Raw genomic sequence first — 24,291 nt, 5'->3', positions numbered from 1 at the left:
CTGACACGTTGCCCGTTTTTTGTTGCAAACAGTTTCGGAGTTAAAAACTTCTTCAGGGCTATATTTTAATTTCTCATATTTCGCCTTTTTACAAAAACTTCTCTGAGGGAGGGTCACTTCCCTCATCCCTCCAGGAGATGTCGCGGATGGGGGGTGTTTCAAACAGTTTGAGCAAGTGAGGCATTCCGATTGGCTTGAAAGGTTTAATGTTAGGGAAGGGTAAAGAACACAGAAGAAAAGGCAGCACGAAAACATGAAACGAGAAGCACACAAGCATACACAGAATCAAAAAAGAGAGTGAGTCCTGCGCGGTCTGTAAATGGTGTAAAAGTAGTCAGCGGGAATGTAAAAGGGGCAAAAAAGAGGGGTGAAGCGAGACGCACAAAAGATGGCAGCACAGGCATAGATCTTTGATTCGGTCAAACTGCAAGGCCGCATGCATGCACGGCCTGCCAAGTTGACACATGGTCCCCGCGCCATTCTCGGAATTTTCTGTCCCATTTTCGGTTTTGTTTTACTCCTGGTTAAGCCTACAGCAGCTCTCGTCTTGGCGCCACTTCGACGAAAGCGAGTGGTGTAGCAAACCTTTGCCGCGCGGCCAGCTAGCCGCGGGACAAGTAAAACTAGGATTTGGTTTTGTTTGCGCCGCATTTTTCGGTTGTTTGTAATTCAGCGGTGCGGTGGTCATAATTCAGGCAACTGTGCTGATGAGACGGTCACTGATGAGACGGATGATGGTTGACGAACGGGTGGGGAAAGGGGGGGGGGTGCGTTCTATCACGTTTGTTTTGCTTGACGTATTCCCTCACATGGGGTTTCTTTTTTTCCTTCTTGCTTTCTTTTTTTAAGTTGTATGCCCGATCCCGGTTTCGCGCTCACCCCCTCCATCGCCCGCAAGGCCCTAAGGAGCAGCTTTGCCGCAAGAATAAGAGGCGGCCCTGGTCCTTATTGGTGCCATGGGTGAATGCCTGTAATTTATGTATAAAGTAGGACTCCCTCTGCTCGTGTTCGAGGGAAGAGCGGAAGCCGGACTGCAGGAGAGTAATTTTGATATGCTCAATGGAATGGTCCGGCAGGCGCATATGATTGGAAAATGGTAGATCCGGCTGTGAGGTGATGTGGGATTTGTGGTTGTTGAATCTGAGCCGAAATGCATTCTCGGTCTGGCCAAAATAGTCCTTGCCACACATTTCGCAGTGCAGTCTGTATACGACGTTACTGGAATCACAGCCGAGGCTTTCCTTTTCGCAAGGAAAATTAGGAAAAGTTAGATTTATCCGTGTTGGTTGGGTTGATGCGGGGACAGATTTTGCAGCGCGTTTTCCTGCATCGGCGGCAGCCTGAGTGTTGTTTCGTAACCCCAATTTCAGCCTTAACAAGCAGGTCTCTTAAGTTATTATCTTTACCATACACTACACGGGGTGGTTCGGGGAAGATAGCTCACAGGTGCTCACTTTGTATGATCATGTTGAAATGCCTGCTCAGTATGTTGTTTACTCGTGGCATGTTTGCACCGTATGTTATTACCAGGTTGGTCTGGGGTGTTTTCTTTTTTTATGAATTGGCTTTTGACAATGCTGACTGGCGGTCTGTTCGGCGGGCCCGGTTGATTACGCCATCAATTATATTTTCTGGGTAATTTTGATTCAGAGGGATGTTCTTTAGACTTTGCGAGGTTCTGTCAAATCCTTGGACATCAGAACGAATTCGGCGGCGTCTGTATTCCTGCGAGTATGGTATTCCAACTTTGCAATGTCGTGGGTGGTTGCTGTCAAAATGCAGGTACTGTTGGCGATCCATGGGTTTTTTGTAGACGGTGGTCGCGAGAGAGTTGCCATGTACCTGAAGGGTTACATGCAAAAAGCTGATAGCATCTTGAGAAATGTCGTGGCTAAACTTGATTGATTGATGGAGGCAGTTAAATTTTGTAATGAAGTCGAGAATGCTCGCTTTGTCGTGGTTCCAAATTATAAATATATCATCTAGAAGATGCCGGTAAAACAGTGGTTTCTTTTGTTGCTTCTCAATGAAAGGAGTTTCCAATGATACCATAAAAATATTGGCGTAATTTGGAGCCATCTTGGTTCCCATCGCCGTGCCACTGATCTGAAGGAAGTGCTTTTCATTGAATTCGAAGTGATTATAATTTATTACAATGGTTAGAAGCGTTGCGACAGTTTCGCTCTCTATGTCTATTGATGGGTTGTTTAATCCAGTAAATGCTGCCGTGGTCGCGGCGATGCCTGCCGAGTGGGGAATATTTGTGTACATTGAACACACGTCCAGTGTCACCAGAAAACACCCTGGGGAGATGACGATACCAGCAATTTCCTGTAGAAAATGGCTGGTGTCTTTGATGTAGGACGGGAACGTAGGGGCGATGTCCTTAATTATGTGAATTATGAAGCCTGAAATGTTTTTTGTCACCGTCCCGTTACTGGATACAATGGGTCTGCCCGTGTGGTTGCTCCTATGTATGTAAGGTAGCAAGTAAAATCGACGAGGGACAGGATGTTCTGGTGACATAGTTTTAACCATCGCGGCAACTATATTACCTTCCGTGACAAGAGAATATGGGGGCTGTGAATTTCGCTTTCGTAGAATTTTGTGGGGTCATTTGGTAGCTCATTATAGAATTGTGTGTCGCTTAGTTGTCGCATTCCCTCTTTCAAGTATTCAGACCTGTCAAGCATAACAATGGCTCCCCCTTGTCCGCTGGTTTGATAATTATGCTGGTGTCCGCTTGAAGGGAATTTAAATCTGCTTGCTCTTCTAGTGAGAAATTGTTGTGCAAGAGTTGGTGCTGTGCATATGCCCGGATTACATACTTCTGTACCGCCGCTATATACATATGTAAGTGCTGGTCTCGTCGGTCTTTTTGTGTCCAGGATTTGTTTGACGCACCAGGCAGTTGTGTTTTTGTGTTGGGGCGGTCATGGAAGTATTCCCGGTGACGCAGATTACGTGCACATTTTTCCAGATCCTGATATAGTTGGAACTCATTGGAATTTCTGGAGGCTGGGCAAAATGTCAAACCTTTTGCGATAAGTTTTTCTAGAGCCGGAGATAATGTATTGCTTGACAGATTTACCACGTTCCTTGGTTGTGTGTTCACGGGGCGAGATATAGCATCGGGACGTGGGGTGACGGCTACGGGATGGGTTGGTTGCACGGGGTTCACTTAAAACTGGGGGGAAATGTTATCGCGTTGCAATTTCTTGATCTTTTGTTGTGATATTTCTTTCCTCTTTGTCCTCGCCAAGTTTTGATATGCTCATTGCATTCATTGCATTCTAAGTCGGATAGATTCGATTGCGATCTCTCTAGAATTTAAGCATCTAGAAGCTCCGTGGCCAGTCTTCGGCTGTGCTGCGAAACAATCTCCGTGAGACCCACCGACGCATCCGACAGCACTTTCTCGCATTTCATAATTTCCTCCGGATTAAATGTGCACATCGAGGGTGTGCCGGCTAGACGAAGGCCTCTTGGTGCCACGAAGAATCTTGGCGCCACTTCCACGAAAGCTTTGCTTTCGTCGAAGTGGCGCCAAGACGAGAGCTGCTGTAGGCTTAACCAAGAGTAAAACAAAACCAAAATGGGACAATAAATTCCGAGTATGGCGCGGGGACCATGTGTCGGCTGGGCGGGCCGTGCATGCATGTGGCCTTGCAGTTTGACCAAATCGAAGATCTATGCCTGTCCGCCATCTTATATCCGTCTCCCTTCACCCCCTTTTTTGCCCCTTTTCCCTTGCCGCCGACTACTTTTACACAATTTACGGAGCACGCAGTACTCAATCTTGTTATTGATTTTGTGTTTTCTTGTGTGCTTCTTGTTTCATGTTTTCGTGCTGCCTTTTCATCAATGTTCTTTCCCCTTCCCTCACCTTCCACCTTTCTAGCAAATCGGAATGCCTCACTTGCTCAAACAGTTTGAAACACCCCCCACCCGCGACCTGTCCTAGAGGGATGAGGGAAGTGACCCTCCCTCACAGAAGTTTTTGTATAAAGGCGAAATATGGGAAATAAAATACAGCGCTGAAGAAGGAGTTTCTAACACCGAAACTGTTATCAACAAAAAACAGGAAACGCGTCAGTCGACTTCTTTCATTACTTTTCTACTGGCCCATCGAAGCTCATAATCTCTCTCTCTCTCTCTCTCTCTTTATATATATATATATATATATATATATATATATATATATATATATATATATATATATATATATATATTCGAGAAGGCATATTCGGTAAGGCATTCGAGATCTAATCGAAAGGCGTGGGTTCGGTCCCCACTCTGGGTGCGTATTTTTCTTTCTTTCTTTCTCACGTAATTAATAAAAAATAATAATAATGTAACGTCACTAACGGTAACAAAATAGTCTAGCCAATCCCCTATGCCTTCTTTGGCGTTGAACTCTGCCGGCATTTCTTTGTGTATTTCCTAACGAGCCCCTCATTTCCAAACCCTATTATCGTGCGAAAGCTTAGTGAGGGACTCGGTTCTGGCAGCCTTGATGCCAAGGTAGCATAAGAGGGTTTCCAGCCAGTTACCCGCTTATGACAGGCTGTAGACTTTCGCGTCACGCACCGGGGGTTGAAAAGAAGGTCCCCTTCTCCCCGTGTACTCTGAGTGGCGCTGGCTACCACCCTCAAGCGTCAGATACAGTTGTAGTAAATATAAATACCCCAGAAAGTGAAGCGGAACACAGTCGCCCAGATAGCCGAATTGGTAAGGCATTCGAGATCTAATCGAAAGGCGTGGTTTCGGTCCCCACTCTGGGTGCGTGTTTTTCTTTCTTTCTTTCTCACGTAATTAATAAAAAATAATAATAATGTAACGTCACTAACGGTAACAAAATAGTCTAGCCAATCCCCTATGCCTTCTTTGGCGTTGAACTCTGCCGGCATTTCTTTCTGTATTTCCTAACGAGCCCCTCATTTCCAAACCCTATATATATATATATATATATATATATATATATATATATATATATATATATGAGTATAGGCAGTAAAGAAACTTCTCGAGGAGGCAGAAGACATAGTGAAGAAAATGGGTGACTCACGATCAAACACAAATACAGTGGTTTACTGACGTTTTGACTAGCGGCCCAGTCTTCATCGGAGTAATATACAACCTAGAAGCACGCACGCTTATATAGGTGCGAAAGTTGTGCTACATTGAAGCCTGGTTATGAAGATTGGCTGGTTGGGGTGAGAGAACAGGGTAAGGCAGGGCACTATACATAGGCGTACAAACTTGCGTATGGTTGCGCTCCTCACAACCTCTCCACAGCAACGAAATGACAGAAAGAAGAAGCGGCACCGTGGACGACAAACTCTTTCCTAAAAGGCAAAACAATTTACAACTTCATTCCATTAGAAAAAGAGACAGGATGGAAAGCTGGTGAAAAACAGACATTTCACGTACGAATTACACCTGGATGTGTTCGTACGTCCACGTACACGTGAATAATCAGCTTAAGAGGGAGCTTAAGAGGGTTCCACGCTGGTCGAGCACTCTCGACATGTCGTAGACATGGCCTGGGGGTTTAAACGAAGGTCGCCTTCAACCTGGGTAGTCCCAGTGGCGCTGACTACCACCACCAAGCACAGGAAACAAAATACATTAACCCATTATGCGCCGGACTATGAAGAAACACTCAAAAAATGCAATTCGGGTTGATAATTTGAGTTTGTTTAATACATGTCTAGTGGTAAAAAATACAGCGACATTCACAATGACTAAGCACGTTTTTGGGAATGTTCCCTTTTTCGAACATTGGAATTTCCAATACACAAAACGCGAAAGTGCTAAGGTACAAATTTTGTTTTCCTTCAAAGTGGAATTGCTCGCTCTTAGTAACCGAAGACAAGTGTTTATCTTCTTTATATGACTCCGAAGAGTATAAAGAGTGAAAACCGTTATCTAGAAAAATCATCTTCGCTGTAGGTCAGTCAGCGTTGCATACGCCGTGGTGGGATGGGAAGCACTTGCTGTCCAACCACTTTTGAAACTCTTATCGCTGGTTAGTATCATTTTTTTACACTGCGCGCACCTCCCCTGCGTTGCTGGTACGAGGTACCTGGTATCTCATTTCTCTTTTGGAGTGCGTACACTGCAGTCTTGTCAGCCGCTAAACGAAGGTATTCCGAAAAAATTGTTTTTCTGAATAACTCAAATGGGCTTATGATGGCAAGCTCAGGAAATACCTCTAGCAAGCTGAGAGTTCGGGCTGACCAGTGGTTTATCGAACGGGACATCGTTGCCCCAGTCTGCTGCGAGTGACGTCTATAGGGGTTTTGTTTTCCCTGTCATGGCTGAAGATTTGTGGCGTTTTTCTGCAGTCAGTTGCATTCGCGCTGGCATTTTCAGTTGTGGCTAAGGACTCAAACATTCCGTAGGCGACACGTCTTCATTGCTGCACTGCATAACTACTGAAGACCGGCAAATATATCTGGGAACAACTACAGAAAAGTCGTTTTTGTGCACTTTCTCCTCGTCAGTAATATCGGCATCTTCATCAGGAGGCCATTAGCATATAGATGCATCTTCGCGCTCCTCGTCGGGAAGGCCGAATATTTGTTGGACGGCCCCTCTTAAGTCCACCAGCGGAGAGCCGTACTCTGTAAACAAAAATTCTGTTGTACAGAACTGTGGTAGCAGAAAAGAACACTAGCTATAATAAAGTCCCTCCCCACTTACATTCACAAAGTCTGCGGCGGCTATTTGCTGCAATTGAATGGCGCTCCTCCAACTTGTGAGAGCATCTCAATATAATGCCAAGAAATGGCTTGAAAGGTAGCATTCAAGCTTCTGCAAGTGCTAACTAGAGGGCACCACCAAAACGTGAAAACGAGAAGAAAAAGTGACATGAAGTGCGGTGCTCGGTCTCCGTGTTTTGGCTCTATAAAACGCCAGCCAATGTTCCAAAAATGGAACATTCGCACAAAACTCTCGAAACAGAAAGCTAGAGTGTCGTTATAATTGTTTATATTACTCGCAGAGTAATTCCTGACTATCTGACGATATTTTGCTTCTGGTTCGCACATTGCAACATTACATTTTCGCACATGTCTTACCAATCATGTGGTGGTGAAGAAACACAAAATATGCCTTTTTGTAAACATTTATTCCAAGCCTCTAAATGGGCTGTTAACAAAAAACTAAATTGTGATGTTTTCCACAAACATCAGTGAGTATGCAAAAAATATGAAAATTCGGTAGATCGGGAAGGAACTACAAGATCCGGTTTTGTGTGTTCCAGTTTGGAACATTGGCAAGTAAAAGGTTACATCATTACCCCATAAAGTGGAGGTGAAAATTGCCAAACCGGGAGCGTAGTGGTGGCCGCACAACAGCGGTATTCTGGAGGTCGTGGGTTCGGCTCGCACCCGGCGGACATTTTTTCTCCACTTTCTTTCGGTCTTCCCAAAGTCTTTATCGGTATTGTTCACCTATCACTTCTTACTATTTGCTTTCCGACGTTTTCTTGACTGCCAACCCTTTTTTCTGTCTTATTTCATCGAGGCCTTCATTGCATATATATATATATATATATATATATATATATATATATATATATATATATATATATTGCATTGCTTCATTGCTTGCATTGCTATATTGCCTTCATTGCATATATATATATATATATATATATATATATATATATATATATATAGCGAATCAGAAAATGGGAAATGAGGGGCTCCGTGAAATAAGACAGAAAATAAGGGTTGGCAGTCAAGAAAACCTCAGAAAGCAAAGGAGAGGCTGTGGTGGGTCATAGAAAGAGATGAAGAATTTTTTGAGCCGAAAAGAAAGTGGTGAAAAAATGCCCGCCGGGTGTGATCCGAACCCACGACCTCCAGAATACCGGTCTGGTGCGATAACCACTACGCTACCGGCGGGGCTGTTTCCCCAGCACTTTCTCGGGCATCTATGTTAAGGTATTTTTGTTTCCTGCACTTGGGGGTGGTAGCCAGCGCCACTCGGACTACTCGGGGTGAAGGGGACCTTCTTTTTAACCCCCGGGCCGTGACTCGAGTGTCTACGACATGTCGAGAGTGGTCGACCAGCGTTGAACCCTCTTAAGCTCCCTTTGGCACCAAGACTGCCAGAACAGAGGCCCTCGCTAAGCATGTAGCGAATCAGAAAATGGGAAATGAGGGGCTCCGTGAAATAAGACAGAAAATAAGGGTTGGCAGTCAAGAAAACCTCGGAAAGCAAAGGAGAGGTTGTGGTGGGTCATATATATATATATATATATATATATATATATATATATATATATATATATATAGAAATAAGGGTTGGCAGTCGAGAAAACCTCGGAAAGCAAAGGGGAGGATGTGGTAGATCATTGAAACAGATTAAGAATTTGGAAAGAAAGAAAGAAAGTGAAGAAAAAATGCCCGCCAGGTGGGATCCGAACCCACGACCTCCAGAATACCGGTCTGGTGCGATAGCCACTACGCTACCGGCGGGGCGATTTTCCCATTCACTTTCTGGGGTATTTATGTTAGGTATGTTTGTTTCCTGTGCTTGGGGGTGGTAGCCAGCGCCATTCGGACTAATCGGGGTGAAGGGGACCTTCTTTTTAACCCCCGGGTCGTGACTCGAGTGTCTACGACATGTCCAGAGTGGTCGACCAGCTTTGAACCCTCTTAAGCTCCCTTTGGCAACAAGACTGCCAGAACCGAGGCCCTCGCTATGCATGTAGCGAATCAGAATAGGAAATGAGGGGCTCGTTGAAAATAACACAGAAATAAGGGTTGGCAGTCGAGAAAACCTCGGAAAGCAAAGGGGAGGATGTGGTAGATCATTGAAACAGATTAAGAATTTGGAAAGAAAGAAAGAAAGTGAAGAAAAAATGCCCGCCAGGTGGGATCCGAACCCACGACCTCCAGAATACCGGTCTGGTGCGATAACCACTACGCTACCGGCGGGGCGATTTTCCCATTCACTTTCTGGGGTATTTATGTTAGGTATGTTTGTTTCCTGTGCTTGGGGGTGGTAGCCAGCGCCATTCGGACTAATCGGGGTGAAGGGGACCTTCTTTTTAACCCCCGGGTCGTGACTCGAGTGTCTACGACATGTCCAGAGTGGTCGACCAGCTTTGAACCCTCTTAAGCTCCCTTTGGCAACAAGACTGCCAGAACCGAGGCCCTCGCTATGCATGTAGCGAATCAGAATAGGAAATGAGGGGCTCGTTGAAAATAACACAGAAATAAGGGTTGGCAGTCGAGAAAACCTCGGAAAGCAAAGGGGAGGATGTGGTAGATCATTGAAACAGATTAAGAATTTGGAAAGAAAGAAAGAAAGTGAAGAAAAAATGCCCGCCAGGTGGGATCCGAACCCACGACCTCCAGAATACCGGTCTGGTGCGATATATATATATATATATATATACATAGGGACGCAGCCCGTACGTGCGCCCGCGGAGGGTGATTACACTGCAGTGAGAGCCGGTCGAACACCGATAGTGGCGTCAGTGCGTCATGTGCCCGTGCGCGCGTGTGCGATGAACAGTGAGCCGCAACGGACACGAGTAGTGCAACAGAACCCGGAGAATGCGCACAACCAACAGAGTGTCTGAAAAGCGGCGCTCACAGGAGCAGCTGGACAGTGCGCACCGGGGGACACGCGAGAGCAGCTGCGGCCGTGGGCGGCGGCGAGCCACGACCATGACTCCCGGAGCCAATTTCAGGTTATATAGATTACCTCATTCGCGATCTACCCCCTCAATTTCCATCATACTTACGGGACACAAACCATTTTCTCCATGAAATCGAGGGCATGGTTCTGCCGGACGGTACATTTCTCGTAACGTTGGACGTGACCTCCCTTTATACCAACATTCCGCACAGCGATGGCATCAATGCCCTCATTCAGTCGTACAACGAACACCGCGAAGAAGACTCTCCCAGCCCAAGGGTTGTTAAGGTATTACGCGTCTCGTATTAGAACTCAACAGTTTTGAATTTGAAAACAAATACTTTCTCCAAACAAGTGGTACTGCGATGGGAACAAAAATGGCCACTAATTATGCCACAATATTCATCCACAATATTGCAATATTGAAACCAAATTCCTCTCTACTTCAGACAGTTCACCTGCACTGTACAAGCGATTCCTTGACGACATTTTCATGATCTGGACAGGCACTGGGCAACGACCTATTGCCTTTATAGAAGATTTCAACACAGTTCATCCTAATATCTCATTCACCTACGCGTACTCTCGCACCGAAATTGATTTCTTGGACGTTCAGGTACATGTGCGGGCGGGGTCACTGGAGACGAGTGTGTACAGGAAACCTACAGACCGCCAACAGTACCTGCACTTCAAAAGCATCCACCCACGCTAATGCAGAACGGCTATCCCTTATTTCTAGGCACATAGATTTAGAAGAATTTGCTGAAGAGATGAAGACTTTCTATCGAACGCCAGCCGAATGCGGGGCATCCTCGTCAAACAGCGTTACCCGCCGGCCCTTGTTGACGATGCCATTTCTAGGGCGGCAAGTTTAAATCGTAACAAACTGCTACAGGGGTCGCACGTGAATGATGGGAATAATACCCGTGCTAATTTAGTCTTAACTTTTACTAGTATCCCACCGAACGTGAATAAAATTAAAAAAAAGCACTTCAACATTCTTCAGCAGAGCGAACGACTTTCCAAAATTTTCAGTGATCCTCCGCGTGTAATATACAGGCGCGCAAAAAGCATTGGGGACTATCTTGTCCACGTCAAAGACAGGGACGCCCAGCAATTAGGCTGCCGACCATGTGGCAAAAACGGATGTTTGGTGTGTAAACACGTGCAGACCGCGAGGGTGGAAATTAGCACACATTCGGACTTCCGATATTCTATACGTGGGTCATTGGATTATGACTCGTCAAATTTGGTTTACCTATTGGAGTGTGGCGGATGTAATATGCGGTACATAGGACAGACGGATGGACCTTTTCGAATGCGGTTTAACGATCACCGCTATCACACCAAGGCACTCCCAAACCTTCCCTTGTCCAGACACCTAGCGATGCAAAATCACTCTTTCGATGACATTAAAGTCACGCTTCTACAGAGCAGTTTTTCTAGCTGTAGGGAGCGAGAACAATGTGAGTCTTACTTAATCTACAAATTTAATACCCTGAAGGGGGGTCTTAATGAGAGTCCTGGGACTATGACTGTAATTCGTACGCTGCATGACCATTGAAGCATAGTGACCCCGGGACATACTAGACCTTGTAGTTTTTTTTGTCCTTTTGCTACGCACACATTAAGCCCTTCGTGTGCATCGGCCCTTCCCGTGCAGGGCATTGCACGGCCCGAGGTTTACAGGAAGCCTGTTGCTCCAGGTGTGAGGGTGTACATTGTAACACCAACAACCTACCATTATGTTCCGCAGTCACTATAATTATCTCGTCCGCTCCCCACCCCTTACCAACACTTCCCTTCCCGTCCCCGCTACTTTTATTTTTATATTTTTTTCTCTCATTTCCTTGTCTCAATGCTCAGCAAGCATAACATGCCTCAATATTAACCAGATGGTACCCATTGCCTGTTTATGTCACCATATGTCATACCCATTTTATCCTTGAGAAATGTGAAACGGAATGTTGAAGCTTTTAGTTCCAACCGAGCGTGTAAGAAGTATTTTATTTTGGTATCTGTTGTGGCTTATGCCTCGGGTGTTTTGTAATCACATTGTGATCCCCAGTGCTGGTGTTCACGGAGTGCACGCGTCCTTCCTGTCTTTCCACTCATGTTTTGCTTTGTTTCTCTTTTTCATTGTTTCCCTCTTTTTCTTTTTTTTCTCTTTTTCTTTGGTTGCCCCAGAGGCACGGTACATACCGACGGTCGCCTCTCTCTTCTTGTTTTCATGTTTTTTAAAAAATTGCCGCGCTCCGACATATTTTCGTGGATTGGGCCCAGGGGTCCACGCGTGCCGGCGACAGCCGAGTACTAACAGTTAACAGTCCGTGCATTGACCTGGCGCGACACGTGTTCAAAGGGAGGCGTTGGCGGAGAAGGGGACGCCTCAAATGGGCTCCCCCATTGGCTTTTGTGGGACAACCCAAAGTCGCGGAGGCTGCCTGCACTTCAGATATAGTAATGGGCCCCGCTTGCATTCTTGACCATGCCGCTGAAGGTGGTCAGTAGTTAATCCTTGTTACCGGTGACGTGCATGTAAACTCACTGCTCGTGGCGGCGTGTGATTTGTAGTTTTTCCCTCCCGGAAACACCGGATGTTTTTGGGCCTTTCGCCACCCGTGAACTCGTCGCATTTCCTGTTATCCCCACCACCCGCGTTCATGCAGTGTGTTCCTCCTTGCCTCTTTCTTGCCTCCTCCTTGCCACCTTATTCCTCCCTCTTTTTTTCGCCTTCTTCTCTTTTTTTTTCAAGGCTCGTTTTCGCCTGCCTTTGGCAGAATAAGCTCTGTATGGTGTGTGGGGTCGTTTGTGTGTTTGTTTCTCATGTGGCTTGTGTTTCGGGACGCCGCCTCCACTCTGAGTTCATACGAGTTTACCCAAAGCTTTCATTCCTGAGGAAGACCTGTCTCAGGTCGAAACGTTCGAAATAAAGTCTCCGAAGAGCGTACTTCTACTTTGTGCGTATATATATATATATAGTAGAAGTAAGAGTCGGATACACAGCAAGAACAATAACAAACATGGTCAGTCCCGTTGCCGCTACGTAAGTAAACCTTGGTTCTTATTGTTCTTGCTGTGTATCCGACTCTTGACTTATACTATTTTTGCGCGCTCTGTGAGTTTATCTTTCTCTAAACTTATATATATATATATATATATATATATATATATATATATATATATATATAGATTTAGATGAGTTTTGCAACGGGCCAGAAGAAACGGTCAGGTAAAAGATAAGAACAACTATGCGGTTAACTTGTTTATTATAAATTAGTCCGACAGTTTCGGAAGTGGAACTTCCTTCCTCAGGGACAATCCCACAATGAACACCGAATCCTTATGCACACTGCATGCGAGGGAGTCTCTCTTCCTCTCGCTCATCAAGGAGTGGAATACGCCAGAGAACGTAAAACATCCGGTAACAACACGGCACTTGCTGAGTGGAGAAAATTAATATATATATATATATATATATATATATATATATATATATATATATATATATATATATACGCACAAAGTAGAAGTACGAGTTTATATATATATATATATATATATACATATAGAAGTAATACTTGGGAGAAGGTAGCGGCCTCAGACCTCTGCCAACGTTGGCACACTGTTTTATAGATACAGATTGAGTTGAAGAGAGGGGGGAGGTTGTTAGGAACGGGGCCGGAAGGAGGACTCGAGAGTGGGTCAACGGCCTGTAGAAAGGAGCGAAATAGTGAGAGAGAAAGGGAGGTGTGGTTATTGTGAGAGGACCCCTCAGTAGAGAAAGACGAAAGACTACGCGACAGTCGGAGAAAACAGGGGGGAACCGTTAAGCTGGGCTGTGGTGGGGCCGGGCGACCTCAAAGGAGGCTTCCGGGAAGATCGGGGACGAGAAGGGCGTCTTGGGGGTGGATTGCAAGGTTACTGAACTGATGGTAAAAGAGAGAAAACCCGTAAACAGCAACAGTCCGTATAGTTTGAAGAATTCCGACTGCGGAGGTCAGTCTTCGCAGAAGAATAGAAGGGGTATGCGCGGGTGCAACTCACGTGGAGCTTTGCGGTACATTCAAGGACCTCTTTTCTGTTTTCTTTCTTTTTACTTTTTCAACTTTTTCCTCTTTGCGTGTGTGTGTAAATCAGGTAGTAAGACGAAATGCCGAAGGTCAAAGGAGGCTAGTGCGCGTGGTATGTCGAAATGGGCTAGGAGCAAGAGAAGAGAGAAAAAGGGGGGGGGGGCGGCGGAGAAAAGCACAGAAATTGTATTCAAGTATCAGCTTTTGGGATGGGCAGCCAGGAATATTGCGAATGGAGACGGCCACTTTTTATAAGAGCAATATTTTTCTGTTCAATTCAGATACCGTAAGGTTTCCAAGCTGCCTTCCGAAGCATTGATTCGAGCCGACTCCAGGCAGTTGAATTTATGGATAAGTACAATTCTCTGTATTTCCGGTCCCTTGGACACTTAAAATTTGACTGCAGCATATAGATCTTGAGATCATCGAAATTGTGGTTCGGCTGGTTGAAGTGTTTCGCGACTGCTATGGAGGCACTGTTATGAGTGTCGGCGCGATGTCCATTAGGGCGTAAGTTCATAGGTTGACTAGTTTCTCCAATGTTCTGCTTTTGACAAAATTAGCATTCTAGCATATACACAATGTTAGAAGAATTGCAACTGAAGCTTGAAATAATCTTCTGAACGTATTGGCTGGCAGTGCGATTGAAAATGCAATCCGTCTGCAGATGTTTGCAGGTCTTGCATCTAGGGCGCAGGCAAGGGCTGTTAACTGGTTCATGGGAAGCGCTGATTTTGGCATGCACTAAAATGTGTTTTAGGTTCTGGTTTCTTCTTTAGGTAACTCTTGGGGCTTTCGGTAACGCCATTTTAAGTCAGTAATTAGTGGCTAGAATGGGGTAGTATTTCCGCAGGATGTTGTTTATGTTAGGTCAGCGCGTTTGAGAATTTCGTTATTAAGGCTGGTGGTCGGGCGCTTTCGTTTCGACGTTGTTGCTTGAGCACTTCATCCCTTTCTAGCTCGGATGCTCTTTCGTAACCCATATTCAGCGAGCTGACCGGGTGATTCCTGTTTGCCAGGGTGGACTTTATTTCATTAAGGTGTTTTATATAGTCTGTGTTATCACTGCACACTCTTCTTGGTCTGGTGGCCTGTCCTACAAAGATACCTTGTTTGCAGTGTCGTGGGTGATGACTAGTGTAGTCTAGGTACTGTCGCCTTTCCGTTGGTTAGTAAAGTAATGTATGCTTCCAATGCATGTTTTTGCCAGTTTTCTGCTAAAGCCTTTGATGTAGCTTCTATTCCTTCGGTGATGGGAATGTTCCTATAGAGGGCGGAGATGTCGACCGTGACCAGAAGGGCGTCATTGGGTATTTTCTCACAATCGTTTATTGCTTCTATTATGCGGAGGAAGTGTGGGGTGTCCCTAACAAATAAAGGAAGAGAAGTCGGAATGTCAGCCAAATGGTGATTCAGGAACACAGACTATGTTTCCGCGGGGGTGTTGTTAGAAACTATGGGCCTGACCGGAATGTCGGCTGAGAGCAATGCTTCTGTGGGGACTTTGTGGATTTTGGGGAGGACGTAGAAACTTTCTGCTTGCTTGATCGTAGGTCTCATGAAGTTTAGTTCTGCTGTGGTGATTAATTGTCTGGCCAGCAGATCTGTGAGAGTGCGAAGGATCGTTTGACTGTATTCGTTGGTGGGATCATGGTCTAAAGGCTGGTAGTGACCATGGTTGTTAAGCTGGCTATAGGCCCGTTCTGTATATCTTTCCATTGGTAAAATGCAAACGCTACCTCCTTTGTCTGCAGGTTTAATGATTATGTCCGTTCTTGATGCTAGGTTATTTAGAGTGACTTCTTCTGAAGGGGTCAAGTTCTTGCGTTTATTTGATTTCTTGGTTGAGATTAATATTTCTTTTGATACTGATTTTATAAGCAAATCGAGTTCTGGAGTTTCCTCGGCATTTGGCGTCCAAGTGCTTGGTGCAAGGAGTGCATAGTCATTGATTTCAATATTGTCTTGCTTATCGAAAAAGAATTCCTTCAGCCTCATTCTGTGGGAGAATTTGTTGAGATCCTTGTGTAACTCGTATTCATTCACGTGTTTGTTGGATGGGCAGAAAGTGATGTCTCGTTCTAGGATAATTTTTTCGGTTGCCGTTAATGTTTCTGAAATATCTATAACGTTGCCGTTCAACAATACGGGGGAGGCGGATACAACATTCTGTTCGGGAACACGTGTCATGTTGCTGTTACTCCTACTGTGGGAGCTAGATTCTACCTTTTCATTATTAGCGGGAGGGGAAAATTCAATCGTAGCAGATTCTGATGTGTTTGCGTGGGACGTCAGATGATTTAAAGCCACGTCTTCAGGCTTAGCGAGGACAGGAGGTTCAATAGTGCAATGTGTGTCAGGCAAAAGGAGCTGGCCACGTTCAAAATTATTTCTTTTTTTCTTGCACAGATCGCCTTCCTTACGGTTTTAAAGGCATCAATATCCATTTTCTCTTGCTCATTGAGTGGAATGATTTCAATCTTCGCCTTTAAAACACTAAGTTGTTTGTCGCAGTGCTCTCTGAGAATTTCTAGAAGGGAAAGCGATGCATGGTTCAAAGTGTCCTGCCATTTAGCTTCTAGTTGAGGGGGAGAACTCCGAGGGAACAAATAGCTTGAAGGCGGAGGCCTTTGGGGATTTTCCTGGTTTGGAGGTAAGAAGAATAGGTGTTTAGGTTCTGCTCTACACACACACGCAAAAAAGAAAAAGGAAAAAAAAAGACAAAAGAGAGAAAACACAAAAGAATTCTTTGAATGTACCGCAAAGCTCCGCGTGTGTTGCACCCGCGCATACCCCTTCTATTCTTCAGCGAACACTGACCTCCCCAGTCGCAATTCTTCAAACTTTTCGGACTGTTGCTGTTTACGTGTTTTCTCTCTTACCACAGTTCAGTAACCTTGCAATGCACCCTCAAGACGCCCTTCTCGTCCCCAATCTTCCTGGAAGCCTCCTTTGAAGCCGCCCGGCCCCACCGCAGCCCAGCTTAGCCGTTGCCCCCTGTTTACCACGACTCTCGCGTAGTCTTCCCTCTTTCTCTACTGCGGGGTCCTCTCACAATAACCACACCCCCCTTTCTCTCTCACTATTTCGCTCCTTTCAACTGACCATTGACCCACTCTGCTGTCCTCCCTCCTTCCTGCCCCGTTCTTAACAACCTCTCCCCTCTTTCTCCAACTCAATCTGTATCTATAAAACAGTGTGCCAGAGATGAACCCTGATGCGTTGAAAAAGACAAGTCTCCTTGTCGAAACGTTGGCAGAGGTCTGAGGCCGCTACCTTCTCCAAAGTTCATTTCTGTCTGGTGACTACCTTCAGAACCCTCTCTCTCTCTCTCTCTCTCTCTATATATATATATATATATATATATATAAAGGAAGGGATAGATCGATATTTGTATATAACTTCTGTATATTCGTGTGCGTGCGTGCGTGTGTCTGCTTTTGTCGGATGCGTGTATGCATAGCTGCTTGTAAAAGTAGTGAAAAGTTCTACCATTGTCACAAATGACGAAGTGTACATGTTCGGTCTCGGCAAGCGACCTTGCCTGGTTCAAAGGGCTTAAGACATGTGTCTTTCCAAAAATATTAGCACTTATCGGCTTTGTTATTGATTTCTATGTGTTTTCGATTTCTCACTGAATTTTTTCTTGAGCTTCACTGTTTTTTTTTGTTTCATAGGGTACATATATTTTTGTGCGTGGTCGCTCGCGCGTGTGTTTGTGTTTCGGAGTGTGCCTGTAGAAATTCAAATGAATATGTGTGCTTGCAGCCCAATGGCATGTAAGTTTTAGTTCTCACCTGTTGTTGTGTGCCTTCGGAGTCAGCAGCTGCCCTAGCAGCCAGGAGGGCCAGAAGAACCGTCATCGCCATGAGGCATCTGAAAATCTATCTAAAAAGGTAAAATATACACGCCAAACACAAGAGTACCATTCGTAAATATGAACGTAAATCTTGCATTGCTGTGAAAAGTAGGAAATAGTTATTTCGACCCAATGTATACGCCAAAACACTGATGTGATCTGGCGTAGTGATATTTCAACATCCGGATACAACATCGTTCGTTACACTTGCGTTCGTCGAGAGCTAGGGTATGCTCAGCATAATTATTTACAACAATTTATTTACTTATTTAGTTTAGGAATAGAAAACGCTTCTTGTGTTCCGTTTCTAAATGTATGCTACCACCCTAAACTAAAGCTAAAAACACGAAAATTTCCCCTAACTTAGTCTCCTAATTGTCTCTTTGTATGTTTCAGCAGCATATAATCCGCCTTGTAGAGGTCATTCCAATCAACGATGGCTCCACAAGAAGAGCATCAAAGATTTTTACCAGTGACCACAACACAAGGTATTGTATTTTTGCATAGTCTAGAAACATTGACACCTGAACCAAAGTCACGAAGAGCCTTGCCACGCCTTGCAACACTCACTTGCAGGGCTCAAGAAAAAAACATGAGTCATAACAAAAAAGTGAAAGAGTACGAGAGTACGGATCTTTCGTTATAGTGTGGTTCTTTCGTTATTTATATACTTTCGTTATAGCTGTTATCTTAAAAACCTATATACTAAATATGCGGTTATCTTCGTTTCCAGCCAACAATTTGCTTTTTTGCAGTTTATTTTTTTACAATTCTCTTTCAAAACCCTATGTACCTCACAATCCGAATCTAAAAGATGGGACTGTGGCAATAAATCGGGAAGCCAATACCTCTATGCAGGTTCACATGTTTAGAATGCCTGCAAAATCATATTACCCTCCTGAGGCGGAAATTCAAGCAAAACTGCTTTCTGATTTCAAACGTATAGGAATGATGTTTTGGGTGTCCAGAGCCTTTCATCATAAATATTCGGTACAAAAGCTACCAAATTGTATCCTTAATAAAAAAAGCTCTAAAAATCGTTTACAAGTAGGTGCGGAGCCAATATTAGCAAAAAGGTGGAACGAAGGCTACCTTGGGAACCGAAGCCACTACACTAAGAAAATTGCGACGAGACGACAAAAGTCCAGGAGTGGCTTCATGCCGTTAGAGCAGTAGGAAAACTGCTGATGATCGCTTAAATGCTCCGCATGCTCCGAAGAAGAACGCCAATGCAAAAAAGTTTCCGTCTTTCTTGTGAGGAGTGCCGTGATGGCCGCCAGGGGACCAAGCAACGCTATTCTAGGTTATATAAAGAAAAAATGTTACCGGGCGTGTTGGTTTAGGTTTACGAACATTCTGAGGGGCGCAAAAGCACAACACAAAAGAAAGAAGAGACGGACAGGCGCTACACTTCAAGCAGTTTATACGTAAGTACGGGAACGTACATTTAGAGATACATCCCGTCATGCGCAATAGACAGACCGAGGTTGCCAAAAATGTTCTTACCGAAAAGAAGCCCATGCTGAATTGAAAAATCTGCAGGCGAAAAAAAACGTCATGAACACTTCAGTTAGGACAAAATTCCTGTGAGCCAATAGGAAAGCCTGTTTAGGGAAACGTGAATAACAATTGGTATAAAATATTTTTGTACTACGCAGGAATTTTAAAATCAGCGTAGCTTTTATCAAAGGCTTTTAGGTTGTGCATACGGCACAAAACCTACATTTGTGGCTTCCTTGTTCTCTACGTCGGTAGAGAAAAACAAATGTGCAGCTCGTGGCCAACAAGGAAGACCGTTCCGCTGGAACACTTCTTTAATTAGTGCAAAATATATTGAGATTTGTCTTTTGAAGTAGTTCATGTGCCGCAAAACGATAACCGCTTTTCAGAACATTATTGAATGCCTAATTTCTCAAGAAATGTTTGTCGGCATCTATGACAAACTCCAAGGTGAGAAGTAATAAGTTTTCGAATGCTTTCGCGACACTATAAAGAATTGACACACACTCTTCGTCACGCATGACAAGCCTGAGAAAAAGTATTAAGACCACTTACCAGACTGTTGTGTTTCCCGCAAAAAATAGCTACGCTGAATAGCGGAACCTTCACAACTGTAGCTCAGAGATTTCCAAGAGTCATTTTTAAAGCAAATTCTACCAATCGTACAACCAAATCAGTATCACGTGATTTGATGCTTCCCTTTACTCCTAATGCCCCATTCGGCCAGAAAAACATTCACCTGACAACATTTCTATTTTTATCAGCTCCCAGCGGTGCTTTTTTGTTGCAACATATGAAAGAACAATTCCATTAGAAGAGGAGCAGGCATTTATCGCGGCTAGAGCGAAAGCTTTGAAATTGTTTCCTGTGTAACTTTGCTTTTTTGACTTTTCTATCTGAGGATGATTGCCACTACCCATGAATCCCCTTCATAAGCAAAGTGACATTTTGACATGGAAGACACTATGTACGAGGACAAAAAACATGTGTGACAAACATTCTGCGAATTCCTTGTAGGTTCTGTGGGCCTTTGGTCTTAAATATACAGTGTTATCAATTGCTACTTCTACGTTGCCAAATCATTCTAATTTGTTTCCCTACTAACAACTCTGATTTTCAAAAGTTGTTTTATTTACTAGATCGCATCAAACCATAAAATCGATACTCGGTTTTGGTTATTTCTCAAATAAATCATACCACTGTAATGGCATGAACGGTCTGGTGAAGCACCCCTGGATAAATAAAACTGCTTTCACATTATTCGTAGCGCAAGTCACTTTTTTGAGCTGCAGCGCTACCCAAATTTACAAAAAATTCGAGACATAATCAACACAGACCCCTAACATGAGCATCAAAGAACCAGTAATTAAAAACAGCTTTATCCCGTTCTGTAAAGAGAATCATTTAAAAAATGGTTGTGGCAATCATACCATAAAATATTTAGTACATTTGACCGCGTAAGCAAGCACACATTGGCCGAAACATGCCATTCCACCCGGAATTGATAAAGTGAAGAGAGATAAAAGAAAAAGCATAATACTTGTCATTCACAGGCTGGTGATTGCCAACACAAAATGAATTCTTAATGCGCTCGTAACTCTCCCGCACCGACAAGTCTGCACCACTGCTTCCTACAGTTGCCGTATCGCCATGTCCCCATCATAAAACTGCTTCCCAAAAACACTTCCCCAAGTGAGCAGGACTAATGCCAAAGGGGCTTCGGGACTCTAAGAAAGAGATTTTGGCGCATGCAGATATTTAGGCACATTGAATCATTGACATTCCCGCAGTTCCGATGTCACAAAAGAGGCTCCTATTCCTGAACTGTGAAATTCGAAACACGTGCTGATTCTGCGGTAATAAAACAGGTGATACAATTTATTCTGGTTGTAAAGACGCTGACAAAAGTTGGACATTTTGCGTTATATTGAGGTTTTTGTTATATGCAGGTGTCGAGGTATGACTCAAGGGAATGGAGCAGAAACCAAATCAAAATGCCAGACAGTGAACGTGAACTTCTCTTTCATAGATTTACTCCACAGTGAAACACTGCGTCAGTTGCGCCTACAGTTTTCCCACAAACTAAAGCACTGCACGGCGTTGCAAAAGCAAGGTCACTTATCCTCATATTAACAAACGTAACTTAAGTATCACTTTTGCCTGTTGACACTTATTGGGGCCTTAATGCGCTTCAACAGTCAAATTTGTGCTGGAAAGGAGCCTTTATTCGAACATGGTGCTTTGTATGAACCTCAACATTGTTGAGTGGGGGCTAGCTGGTTTAATGTACCAGGCGCCGACATTCTCCTTTCTCGGCGACATAGTTGGTATTGATAATTGCGAGCTTGTCTCGAAAAGACCCATACCAGTTAACGCTGTTTGGCTTAGGTTAGTTTGCTGTAGGGTAGCATATATTGGATGGCAATGATAAATTACACAAACAACACAACCAGGAAAATTAGGGGTCCTGAGCCTCCAACACCGTCCGTCATTGAGGGGTCCAGGGGAAATTACCTATTAAGTATTTGTTATCAAATGCGGAAAGTGGTCGTTGCAAGTTCCAATTTAAGCATCAATTGAGGTACCGGGGCTGCCACAGAAACAAATTAAAAACTAATGTAGTTCCTTTAAACGGGAAAATTGTCAAGTTGGGAGCAATAATTTGATTGATGCTTTCATTGATTGCTAGTGGCCTCTTTCAACAGGCCAACTTCTTTACCACTTTGTAACGGGGTATTGATGTGCCATCTTATGAAAAAACTAATGAATATATGTCTTATACTCTTCGGTTAATACTTGCGGGGCCCTTAGGGCCGCAACAAAATGTTTTTTTTCTGTTTCAGGCGGTAGCTGTCCTAGTCAATATTCCCCTCTATGCTTTTCGTCCACCAGAATTTTAATCTTCACTCAGTCACCTCGACAAGCTTATTGCTAGCTACCTCTCTAATACCATTCAATCCTAGTATTTCCCCAAGATGAATATTTCCCTCATGAATATTTGGATCGATGTACTCATGTTCAAACGGTATTCTTGCCATAATTTCTAAATTTTAAGGCTGTGGAGCCCTTTCTTTACTAGTTCTAGTACCAAACTCGCGTTGTTTCCGCAAATGGCTGCGATAGAGCGCCGAGGTCACTGAATAGACTGCAGAAAGACACTACCGCGGCTCGAAGATGGGGAAACAATGTTGACAGATGCTTTTGAAGTTGGCGTGATGGGGAGCCGCCACTTCAGGGCCTTAGAGGTGACAAAGAGACGACTGGAAGGGTGGTAGAAGAAAAGTAAGGAAGAGAGTGGGACGTAGGAAGAGCAATGTACAGCATCAGAATTTAGAACAGAACGGGGGTGTACACAGGTGTGCAAGGGTAGAAAAGGGGGGAAGTGGTGGGAGTTTAAAGCCAGTGGGAGGGGTGCAAATCCAGTAGGTTTGTTCATGGTAAGGCAAATAAGTACACTAACACGGGCAAGTCGGGTGGGGACAACCGACGTCCAACTACAAATGGAGTGCATCTAATTATTATCATCATCATCAAGCCACTACAACAGATTGAATGATTTTTAACTTGTGGGAACTATTTGCCGCAATTCATGATTGATTTCGTAAGTTATGCTATGGTGCGCTTATTTGCAGCCTAGGTACGGCGCCCTCCTTTGTAACGCCGCAGCGCAAACATCAACCCCTCGAAACGTTCCAACTCACAACCGTTTTCCTGAATATTTTAATGCAGTTTAAGAACTTTGTAAGACGACTTGAGGCGGGAGCTTTTAATTTGGTATTATACAGTGCGTTTTGTTCTCTCGCAAAGCAGGCAATAAAGAAAACCCATGTGTCGTACGATGGGACGGACATTGGCTTTGTAACGCCAGGGACCCAGGATAGATGCCCACCAGGGCCAACAGTACTCTTTTCGAATCGTTTGTGCTGCTGCAGGACGCCGTGTAACGCGTGAGATAAGGCGACTAGCCGGACCGTTGTGCACTTGGCACTTAATTATTAAAGCACACCAATCTGGTGCGGGAATCGATCTTGTGTCGTCACCACGCAGGCGAGTGCGCTAACCATCATGCTACACTGGCATTATGCGGGCATGAATCATAGTTAGCCTGGTGCTCGTTACAGAGGAACGGGTGGGCTCATGCATAGAAGAGGTGAAACAGTTTATTCTGGGTGTATGCAAAACAATCACCGAAATTGCCTGATAAGGCGTGGTGGGTGGTTCAAAAAAAAATCCGCCCCCGGCATTCGAGACACCCTGGCTATCGGAGCAATTCAGAGCAAGGTATCGAACCAAGTGATCCAAACACCATGTCCAATTGGAGGAATATTTACCTATTGGGCGGTTTTGCCTTCCCATCAGGTAAGGAAAGTTAGGTTCCTGAAATAACTTGCATTTATTTTTATTTTTATTTTAATAAACTAGATGTGAGTGGGGACAAAAAAGTGTGTACTTCGTATATACAGTAAATATCGAACAGGGGAACAATTGTGGTAAAAATGACTGCTTTTTCGGTAATCGTTAGGCTTCTTCTTACACCAGCCTGAGTAGATCGAATGTTTGTCTTATTCACACGTGTATCTCCATCGTGGATCTTTTGTGAGCTTTGCGCTGGGTTCAAAAGCTGGTGGCGCTTGTCGTAATAGATGTTTGGAGGGACATGGAGGTATTTGCTTATGTGGACGAACTATTGGCTGTGGAGAAAGCACAAAAATTTCATCCAGGGGCTATTCTTGCATGGCAGAGCTGGATAAGGCTTTAGTTTGTACAAGAGAAGAGTTCATTCTTGTCCATGTAAAAGGACACACTTTCCATACGTTGCCGCCTCAAGACCGGGCAAATTTCCATCAACGGGAGTAGGTAAAAAATCAAAGAAAAATGTAGCAGGCTCTGTGGCCGGATAAACGTACATGCCGGGAGTGTGTGCGAGCATACGGTTGACACGTTGAGTCAAGGTGTTTTTGTGAATTATACGCAGTCATTTCCCGAGAACAAAAAAAAAAGTGTCGTCGGTAACAAAAAGTGTTGTAGGCATTATAACAGAATTTAGGGAATAACCGTGTGGTGTCAAATACCCTCTTTAACACGTAGGAAGTATGGATACTCGGAGGCAGCTTTGTTATTGCACAATGTGTACCTTAAGTAAATGCTCGCTGCAATGAACTCGCCGAGATTTAGCCATCGTGAACAGTGCAACGT

The 24,291-nt window shown here is 44.3% G+C and overlaps 1 long non-coding RNA gene across 1 annotated transcript; it reads right to left on the bottom strand.

Annotated features, from left to right (window-relative positions):
* Positions 1-5,093: 5,093 nt before the first annotated feature.
* LOC144158512 (uncharacterized) lies at positions 5,094-19,803 on the bottom strand. The gene is made up of 4 exons (XR_013320104.1): positions 19,651-19,803; positions 19,102-19,131; positions 17,534-17,620; positions 5,094-6,629 (listed from the first exon to the last, which is right to left on the bottom strand). It is a non-coding gene; the product is annotated as an uncharacterized LOC144158512 (long non-coding RNA).
* Positions 19,804-24,291: the final 4,488 nt, after the last annotated feature.

Source organism: Haemaphysalis longicornis, unplaced genomic scaffold (genome assembly GCF_048455015.1).
Source record: "Haemaphysalis longicornis isolate Haplotype H1 unplaced genomic scaffold, Haemaphysalis longicornis Haplotype H1 scaffold_10, whole genome shotgun sequence".
Taxonomy (NCBI): domain Eukaryota; kingdom Metazoa; phylum Arthropoda; class Arachnida; order Ixodida; family Ixodidae; genus Haemaphysalis; species Haemaphysalis longicornis.
The sequence above is the reverse complement of the archived record's forward strand: the minus strand, read 5'-3'. Positions and strand labels throughout refer to the sequence as shown.